This window comes from Mus musculus, chromosome 14, assembly GCF_000001635.26.
Source record: "Mus musculus strain C57BL/6J chromosome 14, GRCm38.p6 C57BL/6J".
NCBI classification, from domain to species: Eukaryota; Metazoa; Chordata; class Mammalia; order Rodentia; family Muridae; genus Mus; species Mus musculus.
The window spans coordinates 120,286,778-120,305,158 of NC_000080.6; the positions used below are offsets into that span (position 1 = coordinate 120,286,778).

The following is an 18,381-nucleotide window of genomic DNA, read 5'->3' on the forward strand; positions in this document are numbered from 1 at the left end:
ACCAGGAAGACCATCCCCTCCGAAAACAAAACAAGCTCTATCTCTTAAGTCTCTCTGTTCCTTTTCTTTAAAGTTCTCAGTGCTTCTAGGCTGCAATTAAGAGGCAGGATCAAAGGGACCTGATGCCTCTGGGGCTGCTAGGGCCAAAGGACAGCTTTGGTCTTTTTTTTTTTTTTTAACTCTTTACTTCCCAGGACTTCTACTTCAGCTACTGCCAGCTTGTTATGGGCTCTCATGCACTAGAAGAGGAGAAAGGGCTTTGGGGAGACACACTCAAATGGGCAAGCGCTTTGCCTGCCATACAGATGGAAATCAGAGGAGACCCCCAAAAGGGAAAGTCTCTGATCCGGTAGAGGTCATATCCACCTTCTCCCTGAGCTCTAACAAGCAGTTTCTAATGTCTGCAGCCAGCGAGTAGACCTGCACAAGCCAGAGGCACATAAGCTACAGTGTTCACTTAGACAATTGTCCCCGCAGACCCCGGTGCTGAAACGGAAGTGCGGCTCCCATCACTCCCAGTGCCACCCGTCTCCAGGGAAGGCTAGTCTGCGCACAGTGGAGGTTGGAAGTTTCTGATAGGCTCGGTTTAGCACCTCCCTTATTCAGGATATGGTACTTACACTTAGGCAACCTAGGGTCCTAGGGAATCCTGAGCCAGCCAGGATAGAGAAAGGGGTGAGCAGTTTCCTCACCTCAGCTCAGGTCTAAATGCAATGGGAAAAGCAGATGGATGCTCCTCAGGACTTCACCCTCTACCCCAAGAGTATGCTCCCCCTGGGCACATCTGCTAGCATGCTGGACATTGGCATAAAAATGATAGCCGGACCAGCAAATGCAGATGCGTACACAGAAGACACGCTGGCTGTCGCGCCGAGGGGAGAACTCTGAGTTGCAGATTTCCGGTTGCCTTGGACTCTGCATTTCCCCCTCCCCTCCACCCACATGGTGATAATTTCCGTGCTCGCCTGTGGCCCTCTTCCTCAGACACCAGAGACCCCTGTACCATCAGTAGGTAGGTGCCAAGGTCACTGAAGGAACTGATTAATCTCAGCTCCGGTCGGCCGCAGGCTGTGCCCACCTTCCCTCTCTTCCTGAGGGAGGAACAAGGAAGGGGTTTTCTGGTATTCTCCCTCAGTTATGCCTGAGCCTACACAGAGTGAGGGAGAGAGGAGAGTGCCCAGCAGCTCCCTGCCCTAGACCAGGTGTTAATGTGAAGAAAACCAGGGCAAGCTGCAAGCCCTGGGCCTAGCTCTGAGGCAAACTCTTGTTAGGAAAACCCTTGGATTGGTGTTTAAACTAAACATCACTAGGCCTCTATTCTAGCACACACTGGGCCCCATTCTCCCCCTTCCCTCCCCCTTCTGCTTCCTCCCCTCTCTTCCCTTCCCTCTCCCATTCCCCCTCCCCCACTCCCTCCCCCTCCCTTCCCCTCCTCCATCCCTTCTCTACCATTCCCTGCCCTCCCCTCCCCCTCCCTCTTCTCCTGCCCCTCCCCCTCCCCCCTCCCCCTTCCCCTTTCCCTCCCTCCTTTCCTTTCTCTCTCTATCTTCCCCTCCCCCTCTGCTCCCTCTCCTCCCTTCCCCTCCCTCTCCATCCATTTTCTTCTCTCTCTTTCCCTCATCTCTTGCCTTCTTCCCTCTCCTTCTCTTCCAGTGTTCCCCCCTCTTCCTCTCCTTCCCTCCCTAACTTCCTCTCCCACTCCCCCACCCCACTTCTGATTTTATCTTCCGCATAACAGACCCCACCCACATTCCACCATAGAGGAATTTTGCCTTTTTAATGAAAACTGCCAATCTGCTCACAGACCACTAAGTAGCATGAATCCACTCCCAACCCCATATTAGGCTAAAAGGTGTGTTGCATAACCCAAACCAGATGAAATCATTGATGAGAAAAAGCCACGGAGGGACTGGGAGAACCCAACGTTCAGACTTGGAAAATGTCACCGTTCAACACCCTGCAGCTTGATACCTGGCCGAGTTTTCCTCACCACGTGTGTGCAAACGCTCAAGTTCATGTCTGTGGCTGTAGAATTGCTTTCGATATTCTTGTCCAAAACTCCTGTGTTGAGGAGTTAAAAGGCGAGAAAGATCAACAACATGGCCTGTGCATGTTGTCAGGACAACACGAGCTAGTCTGAGGGTCTGAGTGTATCACAGCCAGTGGCCCTCTTGGTCCTCTCCACCCTGACTTCCAAAGCCATTGAGGTGAGAGGTTCCTGTTACAGTTTGGCAGAACTCAGAAAATCCTGGAGTTAGGTTGGTAACTTCCCGAAGGCGATAAACCTTCTTCCGCTCAGTGCAGTAGCAGTTCCCTGGGGACCATGCTGCTGTTGACTGATCCTTATTCACCTATCTAGACACGTGGAAGGACCACACCATCTAGTCCTGAGTGGCCCGGCTCTGGACTCCTTCCAGCCTCGGCGGGGCAGTGGAGCCAGGAAGGCTTTGACTGAGTCGGTCCCCTCCCTCACGTTTTTCCATCTTCCCCTCACGTTCACAGGACTGAAAATTAGAAACACTTTTCTCCTACACACAAAATTACTCCCTCACACACATTTCCCCCCTCCTGCTTAGAAAAGGCAATTGCTGCCAGAACAGGCTTCTGGAGGGAGAACAGCCGCCCTGGTACAAGGAGAGAGCTTGAAATGTAGCAAGCCAGCCTTGTCAGAGGAACATGGCCACCCTCTGGTCACCCTCACAGAATGATAGGACCAAGGAGACTGTGAGGCGCTCCCTGAGACCCTGCCTATGTCTGATTTCTTTGTCTGGGTGCGTGTTGGTTTTGTGAAGATCTGGAGGGCTAAACACTTAGGATTTGTGGTCATTTCTGTCCTTATAAAAACATTGTGCTTCTACTTGCTAGCTATTATAAAACACTGAGAAGGCTTGTGCCGAGGGCTCCTGGCTACCTCTGCTCCCACTCAGGCGTCTTCTGCCTCATTGATGTCTCTCCTTATGCTTTGGGCTTCTGCAAGTGGGTGGTTCACATTCTCAAAATACCACCAACCTCACTAGAAACCAGAACTGCAAAAGACCGCGCCACTCAGCTGGACACGCACCCCTGGGCCCTGAGGTAATGCTTCAAACTAGAAAAGGAAAGGAATCTTCAGTCATGATTAGGGCTGCTGTGATTATTACGGCTACCCCCTTTTATTTTACACACAAATGTCTCCTTTTCTCCATTTTTGTTTTATTCAAATACGTGGAAGTTTAGTTTTTAGGATATTTTTCGGTCTGGATTTTAAGATTAGTAGAAAGAGGAAAGAGCAGGTCCCTCAGATTGTGGCTCTTTGTCTTTTTAGCCTTCACAGTGTGGCTCTTAGTTCCTGTTACTTTATTTAGGTAGAGGGAGTGTGTATTTCAAAAGTTAAATTAAATATAGGATTGGCAAGATGGCAGAGTCAGTAAGAGTGCATCTTCATTTGATCCTCAGGACCCACATAAAACACAACATGGCGAAACAATGTGTGCTTGTAATCCCAGCACTAGGGAAGCAGAGGCAGACGGATCCCTGGGCCACACCAGCCAGCCACTCTAGCCTACTTGGTGAGTTCTAGGTTAACGAGAGACCCTGTCTCAATAAAATAGTAGGCAGTGCCTGAGATTGACGGCCAGTCCCCGTGTGTGTGTGTGTGTGTGTGTGTGTGTGTGTGTGTGTGTGTGTAATATCACATGCAACAAAACACATACACATGAACACATACATATACATGAGCATACACACATATACACACACACTCATATACACCCCCCATATCTACTCACATACACACACTCACACACATACACTCACACACATATCTACTCACATATACACACTCACATGCACACACACAGAAGATTTTTATTTTATTTTATTTTTTGGTTTTTCGAGACAGGGTTTCTCTGCAGCCCTGGCTGTCCTGGAACTCACTTTGTAGACCAGGCTGGCCTCGAACTCAGAAATCCGCCTGCCTCTGCCTCCCGAGTGCTGGGATTAAAGGCGTGTGCCACCACGCCCAGCACAGAAGATTTCTAAAAGTCAGGATGATCACAGTTATCTCTCTAGAATCATATGAGGATATGATATGAGGATATGATATGAGGATATGACATGAGGATATGAGAAGACAGTGCTGGCTGCCCACAGAGAGGGCCCTCCATGTGTGGCTAGGGCTGATGGCATTGTCACTGAGCCTTGGCCTGCAATATCACTGCTTTCTACTTGAAGTTTCTGTTGACTATGAAAAGCTCTACAGAAACAATAACTAAAGGTGTTGCTCAAATCTTCCCTTTCGCTTGTGGTATTTACAGTGTGTGAGAGGAAAGGTAGGCGAGTGGATGAGCCACAGTGGTAAAGCCACCATGCGAAAGCCTCCGTGGTCAAGTCACTGTGTAAAGGTTATGTGTGTAACCTGTGTTACAAAGCCCCCGTGAGAAGATTTCGGCCATCTAAACAAGCCAGGGAAGGCTTCCTGGAGGAGACAACGTCTCCAGTGGCCTCCGGGAAGTCCCAGGGCATGCCATGAACTTCGGAAGCACCCAGGCATACATACTCTTTGGACCACAGCCTGTCTGCCAGTTGGAGCTTGGCGTGGGCCGAGTTGCAGGTGTCTCTGAATGCTAGCTACAGCTTGGGCCTCAGACTTCATTAGAGTGCAGCAGCCACCAGGTGTTTGTGAACAGATGTGAGATAGGATCAGTCGTAGCCTGAGGCTGATTTAGACCCAGGTGAGGGGTACTTGGGTGAGCCCCGAAGGCTCCAGGAGCTGGAATGTTGAAGAACCAGGAAGTGATGTACTGATGCAGAGCCAGGACCAGGGGCTTGGGTGGGACTTACTGGAGGGTAAGGGAAATAGTATAGAGAGGACCTGGAGACACAAACAGACACACCAGAGACGCTCGGTGACGTGGATGGGGAGCCGGTGTCGGAGGCTGGGGTTCCAGGTGTTGTGAGAAGGGTGGGTGTAGGCTTTGTGATGTGCAGACCGTGGTGTGAATTTGGTATTTATCTGCAGAAGGCTGATATTTGAGGTGAAAACAGGAGTCTATTAAGGACACAAGGAATCTAGAAAAAAGTTGATGGCACAGCCTCAGAGAATGCATATTTAAGGGGATAGCCTAGGCTCTTTGTGGACATACACATACACAGCAGATGATGACATTTCAAAGAGTGTACCTAGGCCCAGGTGTGTGGGCCTTGTGACATCTCCCAGTACCTTGGAGTCTGTATAATAGATGATGTTTTCCACTTTACCCTACATTAAGGGCTTAGATAACCAAAGGGTTGTGAGAAATAATGGCAGATTCTGAAGTTGGAGAAAGATGGGAGCTGGGCATGTAGTCCTGGCGTGAGGGGGGTTAAAAAGGCAAGCCTGGCCTTTGGAAACACATTAGGAAGAATTGTGAGTGGAACACTGGACTACAAGTTCCTGCAAGTATGGAATGTATAACTGTTGAAAAGTGTGTGGTGTTTATGGCAATCAAAGGAGGTGCAGTGGGCAGGGGAGAGGCAACAGGGTTAAGGTGGTTGGTGGGTCTTGTGGGGGAGGTGTGCTAGGCTGACAGAGGACACTGCTGACCTTTGAGTCAGAAGCAGCTTCTGGGAATGGAGCGCCTGAAGCCACAGGGAAGAAAGAGTTTGAGAGCAGTTACAGGAAGAGGTTTGATTCTTCCATGGTGGGGAAGGTGAAAAGAGTCAGGTAAATCTAATGGCAGGTGGTAAATCGAGATCTCGGTGCTTCTCCAGGAAGTGTCCAGGGTTTTGTCGGACGTACGTTGTTCTCATTAGACTAAGTGTGTTGAGGAGAGGCCAGCGGGCTGCTCTGATCCCCATTTCTAATTGAAGGTGAGCTTTGTATCATTTACAGGCTTAGCCATGACTCAGAAACACAACTCAGAAACACGGCTGCTGTCAGCATGGTGGGGCAACATTGTCTTTCTTTTGCTATTTTCCCTTGAGTTTTGCTCATTCCCTGGGTCAGAGCATTGCTCCTTTACTTACTATAAGCTATCATGAGAGATGTGTGTGTGGACGCTGCTAAGTGTGTCCTGTAGTAATCCTCACGTATGGCACGTATAAGCTGTTGTCTGGCAACCAGTACAACCCCAACAAATATTTTCAAGATAAGATGGAATGAATGAAGTATTTTATTATCAAGGCAGGCATTTCTTTAGATGAGGATTAGCTATGAGTCAGACTCACACAAATCCGTGCCTCATCATCCGCCCAAACATAGGCAGAACTTTCCATTGCAGTGTAAACTGAATCCATTGTCACCCTGGGAGTGCAGTCCTGTGAAGCAGTCCTGTGAAGCTTTATAGTACTGAAGGGAGGCCAGCTCTGCCCTAGAATCTCCAACCAGGGATCTTATTATTTATTTATTTATTCAAACTTTACAGAGGAATGCTGGTGGATAAGGGGAGTGGTCAGAGAAAGGCTAGGGCTAAAATGCTGAGCTGGGAGTTGTCTAGAGTGTCTGACATTTTTTAGAAGCAAATTCTAGTTGCTTCATCGACACAGAAGTGACACTTTTGGTTGTGTCCCTCTGCAGAGGAACAACTCACAAAATAGATTGGCCAGTTTCTTCCCCTTTGAGAGACTAGCCACTTGAAAACCTAATCAAAGACAAGCACGCTATGGTCAAGGCCAGAGTGAGGTTTGAAGGATGTGACAAGGCCAAGTATCTATAACACACCTGCTTTACCCAACAGTGACTCCAGGAGAAGAAAGACATCGCTTTTGCCATCCCCATTGCAAAAGCTGATTGATCACAGTGCTCTCAAGACTTGGTTTTGTTGGCAGCTCAAACTCTTTGGAAGCTTGAATTAAAAAACAAACAAACAAAGAAAAACTTAAACCAAACCAACCAACCAACCAACCAACCAAACAAACAAACAAAAAAAAAAAACAAAAGGAGATTTTTTTGGCCTGTGCCCCAAAACACTAAATTGAGATATCTGGGGTGGAGCCCAGGAGTCTACATTTATTGGAAGAATCCAGAGGTTTAGACACATTCTTCACTGACCTCCTAGCTCTCGTTCCTAGAGGCTGTTCAAGCTCCACATTCAAACACTGGCCTTGTTGCAGGATGGAAGCACAACTTTAGGCAACTTTGCTAATCTATTTGAACTTCAGTTTCCCCATCTTTCAAATAGGATGGGTTATCTACTTCTCTGATGAGTAGGATTAAATGTGATCACCTACATAAAAGGCATTTAAAACCCAATTTTAAAGATCATGTACATAATAGTTAAGATATATTTTTGGGGGTGGGTATACTCCTAACAGCCCTCCAAGCAGTCTAGGATGATCAGTGATTTCAACTCAAGCATTTTTGCAAGTTCAACTCTTGTTTTCCCTCACAAAGACCCCGTTGTTCTCTCAGCAGAACGCAGAAGGCCTTACATGATGCAAAAAGAATTTTATGCTAGGCTTTGGGGTATGTTTACATTTGGTGGAAATGGTGAGCCCCTGAAACATGCTATCTCGGACTAAAGGAGTCATTGTATTTCTAACATAGTTGAAATGTGGTTGCTTTTGGAAACAGGAGGGTCTATATCTGAAGGGTTTCACAATGTGCATGTGTGAAAATGGAGCACTTGAACAGTCTCCATAGTCGGCCATTCCTTGAGCTGTTTTGGCACAGATAAAACTAATTCTGTCTCCACTCAGCCTGTTTTTAGGTTGTTTAAGCAGATGGTAAGTAGACCATGTTAGGACCCAACTCCTGAATTTAAACTTTGGAGATGAATGAATGAGTGCAGGACTTTCTCTGGAGCTAAGAAAGTCTCTGGTGGCATCTGTCAGTCAGTCATTCTGGCACTCGAGCCCTGGAGGAAGGTCAATGGCTTTGTTGTCCAGAGAGAGAATAAGCAAGGGTGCTTGTTTCCAGGTGCTTCCTGGAACCAGACCCCACTTCCTTCCTGAATGTGGTGACCTAGTTGCCTGTGTTAGAAGAAGTCACTTCCACCCCCCATCAATAGCAGAGAGACTTTTGAAAGTTAGGTGTTGGCCGGAGCTCTGGGTCATACAATTTGGACCATGCACAAAGAACGAAGTGTGGTTAGAATCCATTCGATCAACGCACAGGGCGAAACAGGAGCAGAATAGTGGAAAAGAAACTCAAAAACAGAGGGAGTGAAAACAGAAGTGTATAATACCCTGGTACCTAAAATCTTTCCAGCTTTTACTTGAGAAAGGTTTTCAAAATATGTCCCAATCAAAATATAACTAACAGTTTTCAAATACATTCTGAATCATCTTCACAAAGCCCAGTCCCTCCCTTTAGAGAATATGGATTAAAATCTGTTTGTTTCATGTCCTGTTAGCATGGAAAGGAAGCATAAGAAAATGATCGACAGCCAATCAAGAAGTCAGAAATAACACCTACGGATCAACCCACAAATGCATAAGAGCATACATACACATGCACACGTGCACACATACATACACGCACATGTGTGTGTGTGTGTGTGTGTGTGTGTGTGTGTGTGCCAAAGACGGAGAAGCCTGACTGACTCTGTGTTAATCCCGGATAGGTGAATAGAGAAGTATTCATGTAAAATAGAAGACAGGAAGGCCAAGCTAAGGTAGGCAAGTTGGGTCTGACTGCAGCTGGAGTAGGCCTTGCTTGAGTTAAGTAGTATACCTGGAATAGACAGCCGTGCCAGAGAGTTGAATACATCCTCTATCAAAGGAAACTGCTCGAACAAAAGCCAATAGGAGGAAATGAGCTCCTACTGTGTACACACATGGAGTTCCTCCAAAAGGAGATTGCCTGCCTGGTTCTGCACTCTTCTGATGCCTTCCAAAGCTGCCAAGGAAAGGCTGGACCTGTACTCACAGACCAGAGATGGTGTCTCCCCAAACCTGGGCTTAGCTGCAAGGAAATGGGTGGGATTTTGAGCCAATCCACCTACATTCCCAGACTTCCCAGAACCATCAATTACAGACTGGCTCTTGGGAATACCAGGCACAGTTACTAAGGGTTTTCCTTTGCCGTTCCCTAGGCTGTGCATGTAGTGAGGAGTGGGTACGTGGATGCAGTAGTCTGCTCTCTTTATAGACTTTGCTCATTGCTTAGCGTCCCTCAGCCATTTCCATGCCCTCTGTTCAGGAGCCAGAGCTCTCTATTGAGGATCGAAACACCAGAGATGAGGCCCTGTGATTGGCTCAGGGAGGCTTCACTTTCAGGATCTTGGCTGGGCAGTAAGGGCACTAGCACTCCTGACCTCTGTAGAAACGCTGTGTTCACCAAGAGCATGTGATTTTGTAGGGCACAGTGTGAGGCCTGGCGCTGGTCCGCAACCACAGAGACTGGCCGTTTTCAGTCCTGGAGGATACCAGGGTGTAACAGAGGTGTAGGATTGTATGTTCCAGTGAACGTAATACGTGAATTACCTCGGTCTCTGGAGCCCTAAGGGTAGGGCTTGAAGACACCACAGAGCTTTAAAAGAGCTTAGATTGAGAAGGACTTATTTTTTTTTCCTGCTTTATGTTGCCTGATTGACAGTTTGAGTACAGTTAAGCTCGGATCTGTGGGGATGCTACTATAACTGGCTTGCATGGTGGAGTCATTTTCCACTGACATCATCCTCTGAAAGCTTCTGAGAGAGGGAAAATGAAAGCAGAGGAGGAGAGGGAGGTCGAGTGCCTTCCGTGGAGAACCCGCCATTTTGCCTGTTGACTCCACCCCCACCCCCAGGTTTGGCAGAAGCTCTGTGTTACTGACCCAGTCAGGTCCCCTCCCCTGAGTTCCCCAGGGGACTGTCTGCAGCTGTGGCCCATGAAATCCACGGACACTGCGTGTAGGGGTGAAAAACTGATTCAGTCACTATTGCTTGAATGCGCCAAATTCCAGTGCAGTTGAAATCCGGTGAATTTCCGTTTGCCCTGGAGGATAGAACAGTCTTGGTCCTTATTTTCTTATAAAATTCCATTTGATGGTTCTCAGCTAACAATCGTGAGGTGGGCAGACAGCCTGTGCCAGACGCAGTTCAGGGTGCTGGGCCACAGAGATGCCCTTGCCTGGTCTCAAGGTCCATCGGCGAATCTTCCAGCTGTAAACACGTAGCAGAACAGTCAACCTCAAGGAGATGAGGGCGAGGTTAGAGGGGACAGGGACCAGGGTAGGTGGCTGTGGTTGTTCTTCTGGGCAGCAGATCATAGGGCAGGTTGCTCTTTTTGAGAAGGGAGGTTTGACGGCTCTGCTGAAGAGCAGCAAGCAAAGAAACGGGGAGAAGGATATCATGATATGAGAGTCCTTCTAATTAACAAATTCCTTCTAATTGCTTGCTTCTGGGACGTATCAAGTCTCATCAATAAACTAAAACTAACGGGCAATTGAGCATTAAGCCATAAGCTTTGCTTTCTCCCCGCTTGCTTGCTTCCCTCTTTCAAGGGAGAGCCACACGAATTAAGAGTTAAATTTGCCAGCAAATAAGGTAAGGAGAAACAAGACTGCTTTATGCGCTGTGGACAGGGCTGGGAGTGGCCATGTTTACCTCTGGGACATATCTCTGCTCTCATTACTGTTCAGCAAGACTGGGGGGAAAGAACGCAGGGAACTTGGGCCTGGATCCTTGCTTGTTCCGCACGCACTGAGTCTTCCATAGCAGGGCAAAAACTTGCAGAGCAGCCCCATCCTTCCTTCCTTCCTCGTGGCCATGCTGCGAACAGGATTTTACTCTCCCCTCAAGCTAGAAATGTCTGAGAAGGGGGGAAAACAACAAAAACATCTCACATGGCATTGAATAATGGTGGTTTCAAAACTCCTCCTCGTTTAGTCTAATTTACAGGGTGAGGTCATACGACTGCCTGGAAAATTCCAACGTGATTTTTTTTTTATATTTAGTTTATTCACATAGTGCCGGACGTCAAAAAGTTTAAAAGCCGGCTCATAAAGTATTTGCAGTTCATGTTTTCTTGCATTTTAAACACCGTGACTTTTGTAGCTGTTCTGAGTAAATGCAGGCTACGGTAAGTCTGAAAACAATGAAATGAAGGGCAGGGGACAGAAATAGATCAGAGCTTGGTAGTGGATCAAAATGAGAGGACCTGAGGGAAACTGCATCTGACAGAAAGGTGTATTCTATTTGGGGTGACTACCCTAAGCCGTTGAAGGCTGCAGGAAACTTAGAAACTTGGCTTTTTCATGTATTTGGGGTGCTTTTGTGACTTTTGTTCTGCAGTGGAGACCAGCTGATAATGTGCCTTGTTTTCAGTGGCTTTGTAATCTCAATTTTCTGCCCCTCATATAATGGCCTGTTTGTTTTTGAGGCTAGTGCACGCTGGCCAAAGAATCAGACATTTGTTTCATGGTGCTTGTTTTGAAGAAATCAGTTCTGGGTACATCTTCACACTGCTCATAAAAATAGGGGCGTTTCGGGTGACCGGTGCCGTATAGGCTGGAGGAGGGTTATGTATATAAAGTAACACATGATAAGACTTTATTTCAATCCAATTACTGGAGAACCTGAGTTATACACCATTCATAAAGATATACAGTTTTATTAATTATGGTGACATACAGCACTTTGAGCTGGCCAAGGGTATCATATCTAAGGATGACCCTTAAGAAGCTCTTACTAATGAAGAGATAAGAATGATTTATAAGTGGTGTTAAGATATTTATACCTAATGAATGCTAATGAGATGGCTGGGAAGTTTAGTCATGTGAGTAGGGTAAATATTCACATGAGAATTATGCCTCCTTGACTTCATTTATTCACCAGGCAAGCTCCTTATATGTTTTAATTTCATAAGTGTTCAGAGGTAAACTTTGACCGAGTCTGGGGGCAGTTTCAACTCACATGGGAATTCTGATCACTTTCTGATGGCTGTCTGCCTGGAAATTTGTTGTGAGATGTTCTTTGATGCCAAGCCTAAGTTTGAAGGGGTAAAGAAGCTGGGATCACTTAGTGATGCCTGCCGGGAGGACCAGGTGGCATTCGTTCGTTTACTAACCTTGGCAATGGGTCATCTAAGCCGTTTTCAGGAATCATCTTCATTACCTGTGGAGTGGTAATGACTTATCTGTTATTGTTAACACTGTCTCTGGATGCTTTCAAGACCCAACAGATAGCGATATTTTTTTCTACAGGAGTGGTAGCTATTTAAGTATCTTAATTTACGTCTTCCTTGGAGAAGAACATTTGAGCTGAGTTTAGCTACATAGAATACATTTCTATTTTTACTTCCTCTTAGGAACAAAAATATTTTATAATTCTCTTTTGACTGTGTCTTGTTCTTTGTTTTCTTGTTTGTTTGTTTGTTTGTTTGTTTTAAGGTAGGACAGGACTGTGACTCTAAGATGGGTCCTGTGACATTGTGTTTTAGTGTGTCACATTAGATTCAAGTGTAATTATTATCTTAGTTTTTGAGGTAAAGTGAGGAAGCACTTATTTCCCTCCACTGAAATAAATTTGGAGATCAGACCAAGACCACAGAGTACCATCACCTTCTTTCATCTTGAAGCTAAACAATAGATAACATGTAAGACCAAAACATATGGGACTACCCTTAAAGTGTCTGCTATGGTCTAGGACATCAACGCTTACTTTCAAAAACATTTTTTTAAAAAAGTATAATGCTGTCAGGGACCCAAGAGATGGATATTATTGTCCTAGTAGATGGACCTGAAAAACAAGGTTTCTGAAGCCTGACTATTCACCCATTGTGAACTGATATTAGAACCAATCTAATGGAAGTCTTAGGTTTAAGTAGATGTCATCTGTCTCAACTATTAACAGGACTCTGGCAGTGGGTATTTTCTGCACCGAGTAAAAAGTACTCCAGGGAGCTCAACAGTGTGAGATGTTAGCTACTGCACACGTTCTCTCTCTCTCTCTCTGTCTCTCTCTCTCTCTCTTTCTCTCTCTCTTTCCTCCCTCCCTCCCTCCCTCCCTCCTTTTTATTAATTTCTCTTGCTGAATTTTTGACCCTGTGCAGAGAAAGACCCACTGTGCAGACACTTGAAGACAGGCCCAAATGTCATTTTCCTTCCTGCTGAAGGACACAGACCTTGGCTTTATGAGCTGCTAACAGTCTGTTTTTAGCACAGAGCCAGGAGATTGTCCTAATACACTTAGTGCTGTTCCAAAAATAGCACGGGGGTGGGTGGATCATAAATCTGAATCACTTATAGGGTCACAGTGGGACCCACCAGTGCTGGTAATCTTGGGGAGAGAGTGTTGTGGAACCTCAAGAATTAAGCTAGCAGTTGGAATTCTTTGCGACTGTGTCACAGTCCATCTGTTGAATGCCTATTGCCTGTCTGTGGAATTTAAGCAGATAGGCATGCTAGAGGCTTCCTTATTCGCTGGGTAAAACTCTCTGTAAACATTAGCAGATAATATCCATGGTAATAATTATATGAAAAAAAAATCTATGTAACTGTGTGAAGAGAGCCCCAGGATACCCAGTGTGCTTCTCTGAAACGACCGTGCTTGTTCCTTTCTGTTTAAGACTTCATAGAGGGATAAGCATCTAGATTCATGTTGTCTTCACAGTACTAGAGTCCTGAAAGATGTCTGTCCTCTGAAAGTTGTCTGTCCCCTGAAAAATGTCTGTTCCCTTTCAAGGGTATGCTACTTCCAGTTTGAAGATTCTGCATGGTCATTTGACCCTGCTGTGCTGTCAAGCCAGGGGTGGAGGACGCTGTAGGCCTAAAAGGTCATAGTTAGGACGGTAGTAGTGTTGCTATTAAAGCAACTTAGGAGGGTAGATGCTTTGGTTAATTCATTTATTAAACAGCTTTAAGAAAGAAGACAGACAGACAGATGACAGGAGGGAGGGAGGGAGGAAGGGAGAGATGTTACTCCACATTTTAAACATATTGGTTCATTGGCATTACTTTTTTATTTTAAATCCTTTTATAAATAGCTAATATTTGAATCTATAAGCTAGTTGGTTGATCTTCCTGTAATTTTTATCCTCCCAAATAAGTTTACTTCAATCTAGAAAATATTAAATCAAAAACTAAAACAACAGAATTTTTGGCAACTCTTTTTACCACGAGCTGTAACCTCCTGCCTTTGCCATGGGACAGCCTTGTTCTTGTCTGTTGTTTTTATGCGCCACAGGAAATAATATCTCTTGGCAGTAGCTCCTTCTGGTATTTATGACTCCCCAATTTAGCATGTAATTATTTATTTTTTCCCCTAACAGTTTATTCTTCATAATATTTTGTAGTTGCGGTTGAGGCTCCTGTACTTGGCTGAATAGCTGAATTGGCTGAAGCAACAAACAGTGGTTACAGGTCCTTGATAGCCCAGATTTAGGATTTGCCACCCATCTCCAAACCATGGGCTACTGGTCCCTAAAGAGACCACACCATAGCACAGTATCTCTGTGTAAACCGTGAAAGATCAGAAGTTGTATATTAGTCATTGCTGTGAGAATGAAAGAATCAAAATAAGACCCTTCTTAGAGTCCCGCTTTCCCTTCTAGAAGCTTATGAGAGCAAGTAACAGGCTTTAGGGCAGAACCTTCATGAAATGTTCCAACTGCCACTTGTGGTTAATTTTATATTAGTTATGTTTTATTATTAGAAACAATAATAAGCAGTTATAATTTAACATTTTATGCCAAGCCTATGAAAAGTGCTATGCAAATTTCACTATTATTAGAAAGCTACAATTTGCAAGCCATTGGCTTCTTTTATTTGATCTCTTAAACACTGGCCACCCCCCCCACACCCCAACTCATTGACTGTGAATCCGAATTATCCAAATTATCATCACCTTGTTTAAATACTAAACTGTATTTTACCTCGTGACTTGTTCCTTCAATAACACATAATTTCTGATACTCAGTTTGGACAACAGACTGTGATATTTAATATGCCTATTGTGACGTCTAAGCGAGCTTGGCTCTCGACAATAGAACTGTAGCCAGGCTTACTGAGATCATATTTTTGCTATTTTTCCACCTTCTTTCATTTGAGAATGTTCTGAAGTTCTGGAGGGTGCATCCAGATTGGAAAAATGACCATCCTCTGATCCTAGCTAGTAACATTTGACCTACTGTTCTTTAAAAATGAGAAAATAACATGTTTGTAAACTTAGAGGCCTGAGGGGAATTTTTAGGATTTTTTTTAGCTTAAATTCTTTATATTTCAGTTTATTTTCTGAGAGTAAAACCTTTTTTACCTCAAGAAAAAGGTATTTAAAATCGTATAGTAAGTATTTGGACCTGCCATTCTACAAGGTTAGAAAATCCACTTTTAAATTTTTTTTTTTTTTTGGTTTTTCGAGACAGGGTTTCTCTATAGCCCTGGCTGTCCTGGAACTCACTTTGTAAACTAGACTGGCCTCAAACTCAGAAATCCACCTGCCTCTGCCTCCCGAGTGCTGGGATTAAAGGTGTGCGCCACCACGCCCGGCCACTTTTAAATTTTTAATAATACTGTTCTTATAATTCCAGTATACTGAGACCATATTTGTTTCAACAGTTCTTGTGACTTAATATTAAGTCAGTTGGTTCAGATTGTTTGTTTTTATACATTATGCTGTGGCTATAATCCAAACACATAAATTCTAGTTTTCTAATTTCTAATTTCTGACTTTTTCTTTCAAAGTGAAGTTTGAGGAAATGCTCTATTTTTAATCCTTTACATATCATGGAATCCTTTGGCTAATACATATTAGAACTATCATGAGATTGACTAGGAATGGCGATTACATTTCTCCCTTAAAGCTTAGACATTGTGTTATTGGTTCTACCATTTTGTGTCATCAGAGAGAAACTGGAAACTGTTTGTTTGCGGTTAATTTTGGGACAGAAGAGTTCAATAATTTATAGATCTTCCATTGTCCTTCCTCGTGATTGCTGGAGAGTGCAGCCCCCCAAACTGTGCATGGGAGTCGCCAAGACGGACACACTTCTCGTACCTCTTGGTATCCACATCCTCCCATCTTCCTTGAATCACTGCTTGGATTTAATTTGTTCTTTTATTCCATTATTTTTCCATTCATGAACATTTAATAGTTCTTGATGGGGTCTTTGTCTTCGGACTTCCATATAAGTTGGCAGCTCTTGGATTACTTTAATCTCTTCCTCTTTTTTTTCCTGCTCTGTAGTCCATAAATTTATGTATCTCCATCTCATGGATTCTACTTTAAACATTGATAGTGCATTTTATCAAGTTCACTTTAATTCTCCAGTCAAAATATCAGTGGCCTCCCCTCCGTTATGGTCAAGGGATCATGGTCAAGAGACCACCATGCTTGCTCTGCCCTTGTTTCCTTTGCAACACCTCTTCTCTTCCTTTTATCTTTCCTGAGTTCTGCTTTCTTGATCTTCATTGAAAAGTAAAACTATGTAGCAACATGACTGATTCTTAAGTTTTGCTTGTGTAACAACAAACCCTGTGCAATCCACACAAGCCTCTCCTTTTGCTCCGCATGTCCAGCTCAGCCCTTCCCGAGCTTCCTAGCAGTTTGTTTCTGTTTATTCACTCCTGCTGAATGAAGAGACCTGCCCAGGCCTGCCTCCCCTGGATTCAAGCCAGGGCACCACCTCTTACATCTCCCCATAAGCATTAAGTAGATCCCCTGATGTGATTTGATTCAGTTCAATGATGCAGCAGCCTCAGACAGCACAGTGGCCCCGTGGGTGTCTCCAGCTGGCAGATATGTCGTCCTTGCTGAGTTCATATTGTCATGGGTAACTTCCTTCACTTCACCAGCATGCCTAGCCAGGACTCTTTCCTGTTGCCTCTTCCACTTAGAGGTGATAACCTCAGGCTGTCAGCTCTTGATTTGCCTTTGCTGCTGAACGAAGCTGAGGGATTTGCCTCCGTTGTGACCAGTAGAAGCAGGAGGCTTCAAGGCTTGTGCTGTTCCCAGTTCCTAATAAAACTTAAAGTTTTCTTTGAACTGGAGACTCTGTGGGACAAGTTAGCTCTACCTAGCATTTAAGCAAACTTCAGCTGTAATCAGAAGCCTGGAGTTTCAACGTTAAACATTGACTTTTATGTTATTTTTATTCCCTGCAATAATTTTGATTCTCAGTAGGACACGTGTGCCCATTTTCAACAAGAGAGTCCCACCCCCACCCCCACCCCTTGATATTTGTAGTCAAATCAGGCAGTGACTTATTGGGGCAGATTATATTAACTCACTGTTTGTATTTTCCAATTTTCAAAGAGATACTTGTTGAATCGAATATTGTTTCTTCACACAGAGCTCTGTTATCTTGCATTCTAAGTCCTCTCTCTCTCTCTCTCTCTCTCTCCCTCTCTCTCTCTCTCCTCTCTCTCTCTCTCTCTCTCTCTCACACACACACACACACACACACACACACACACACACACACACATACACATACACACACACACAAAGATCTTGCTCAGGAAACTTTGAGTTCAGGGTTGGGGTGAGAGGGCTCAGTGGCTAAAGGGTTTGCATGCAAGCCTAATGGCCTGAGTTCAATCCCACAGTAAAAACGGGAATGCGCTCCACGGAGCTGTGCTATGATACAGATGGGCACATGCACACCCGTGTTCACACATAATACATTTTAAGAATTTAAGAAATTTCTAATGGATTCCATTGATTTATGTGCCTGTTCCTTCAGCAGTAATCAAGTGTGGCTCTTATTGTCTTAAATCACATCCTCATGTCCTAAGACCTCTCCCACGTGCCGGGATTACTTAAATAAAAGCCCTGTTCAATTCTGTTTCTTCTTTCAGAGAAATACCAAATGAGCACACTGACATAACCTCCCCTAACACAAAAACAACCTCTGAGATTTTAATAAAATTGTGTTGAGTCTACAATTTGGATTAATAACTAAAATTTTAATTACTTTTTTACTTATGTATGTGCTGGTATGTCTGCGTAAGTACGTGCCACCCCCATGTGCTTGGCAAAGGCCAAGAGGGGGCCTTAGATACCCTGGAACTGGAGTTGTGAGGCTCCCAGATTAGGTGCTGGGAACCCAAATCACGTCCCCGGCTAGAGAAGCAGATGTCCCTAACTGCCAAGCCATTTCTCCATTTTAAATAAAAATGATAAAGTTGGAGAAAGAGATCAGGGGAAAAGAATTTGCCTGGGATATGTGAGCCCCTGGGTTCAGTCACTAGCACAGAGACAGTAGAAATCAACAAACCCTTTATTAGCGTTGGATTTGAGTCCCTCGGCTATAAGAGGAAATGGAAAAACAACAGACGGGAGAGCGTGAGCTAACGGACACCTGTGTGGAATTTACTCAAATGTCACTTCACAGCTGAAGTGACACTCACTCATGCTTATGCCCGTCCAGTATGTTTCTCAGCTAGAATTATTCCCAGCTCTTTTATGTGTATGAAGTTACATAAATTAAATATTTTATTATACAGTCTACCTGATCACTGGTAGAAACCACTCGCTGCCTTTGAACTTCGTTCAGTAATCT

The 18,381-nt window shown here is 44.7% G+C and overlaps 1 protein-coding gene and 1 long non-coding RNA gene across 11 annotated transcripts in view; one reads left to right on the forward strand and one right to left on the reverse strand.

Annotated features, from left to right (window-relative positions):
• Positions 1 to 18,381, reverse strand: part of Gm52122 — a 49,183-nt gene that overhangs the window by 15,716 nt on the left and 15,086 nt on the right. The window lies entirely within an intron of this gene.
• Positions 1 to 18,381, forward strand: part of Mbnl2 (muscleblind like splicing factor 2) — a 156,047-nt gene that overhangs the window by 11,126 nt on the left and 126,540 nt on the right. The window lies entirely within an intron of this gene.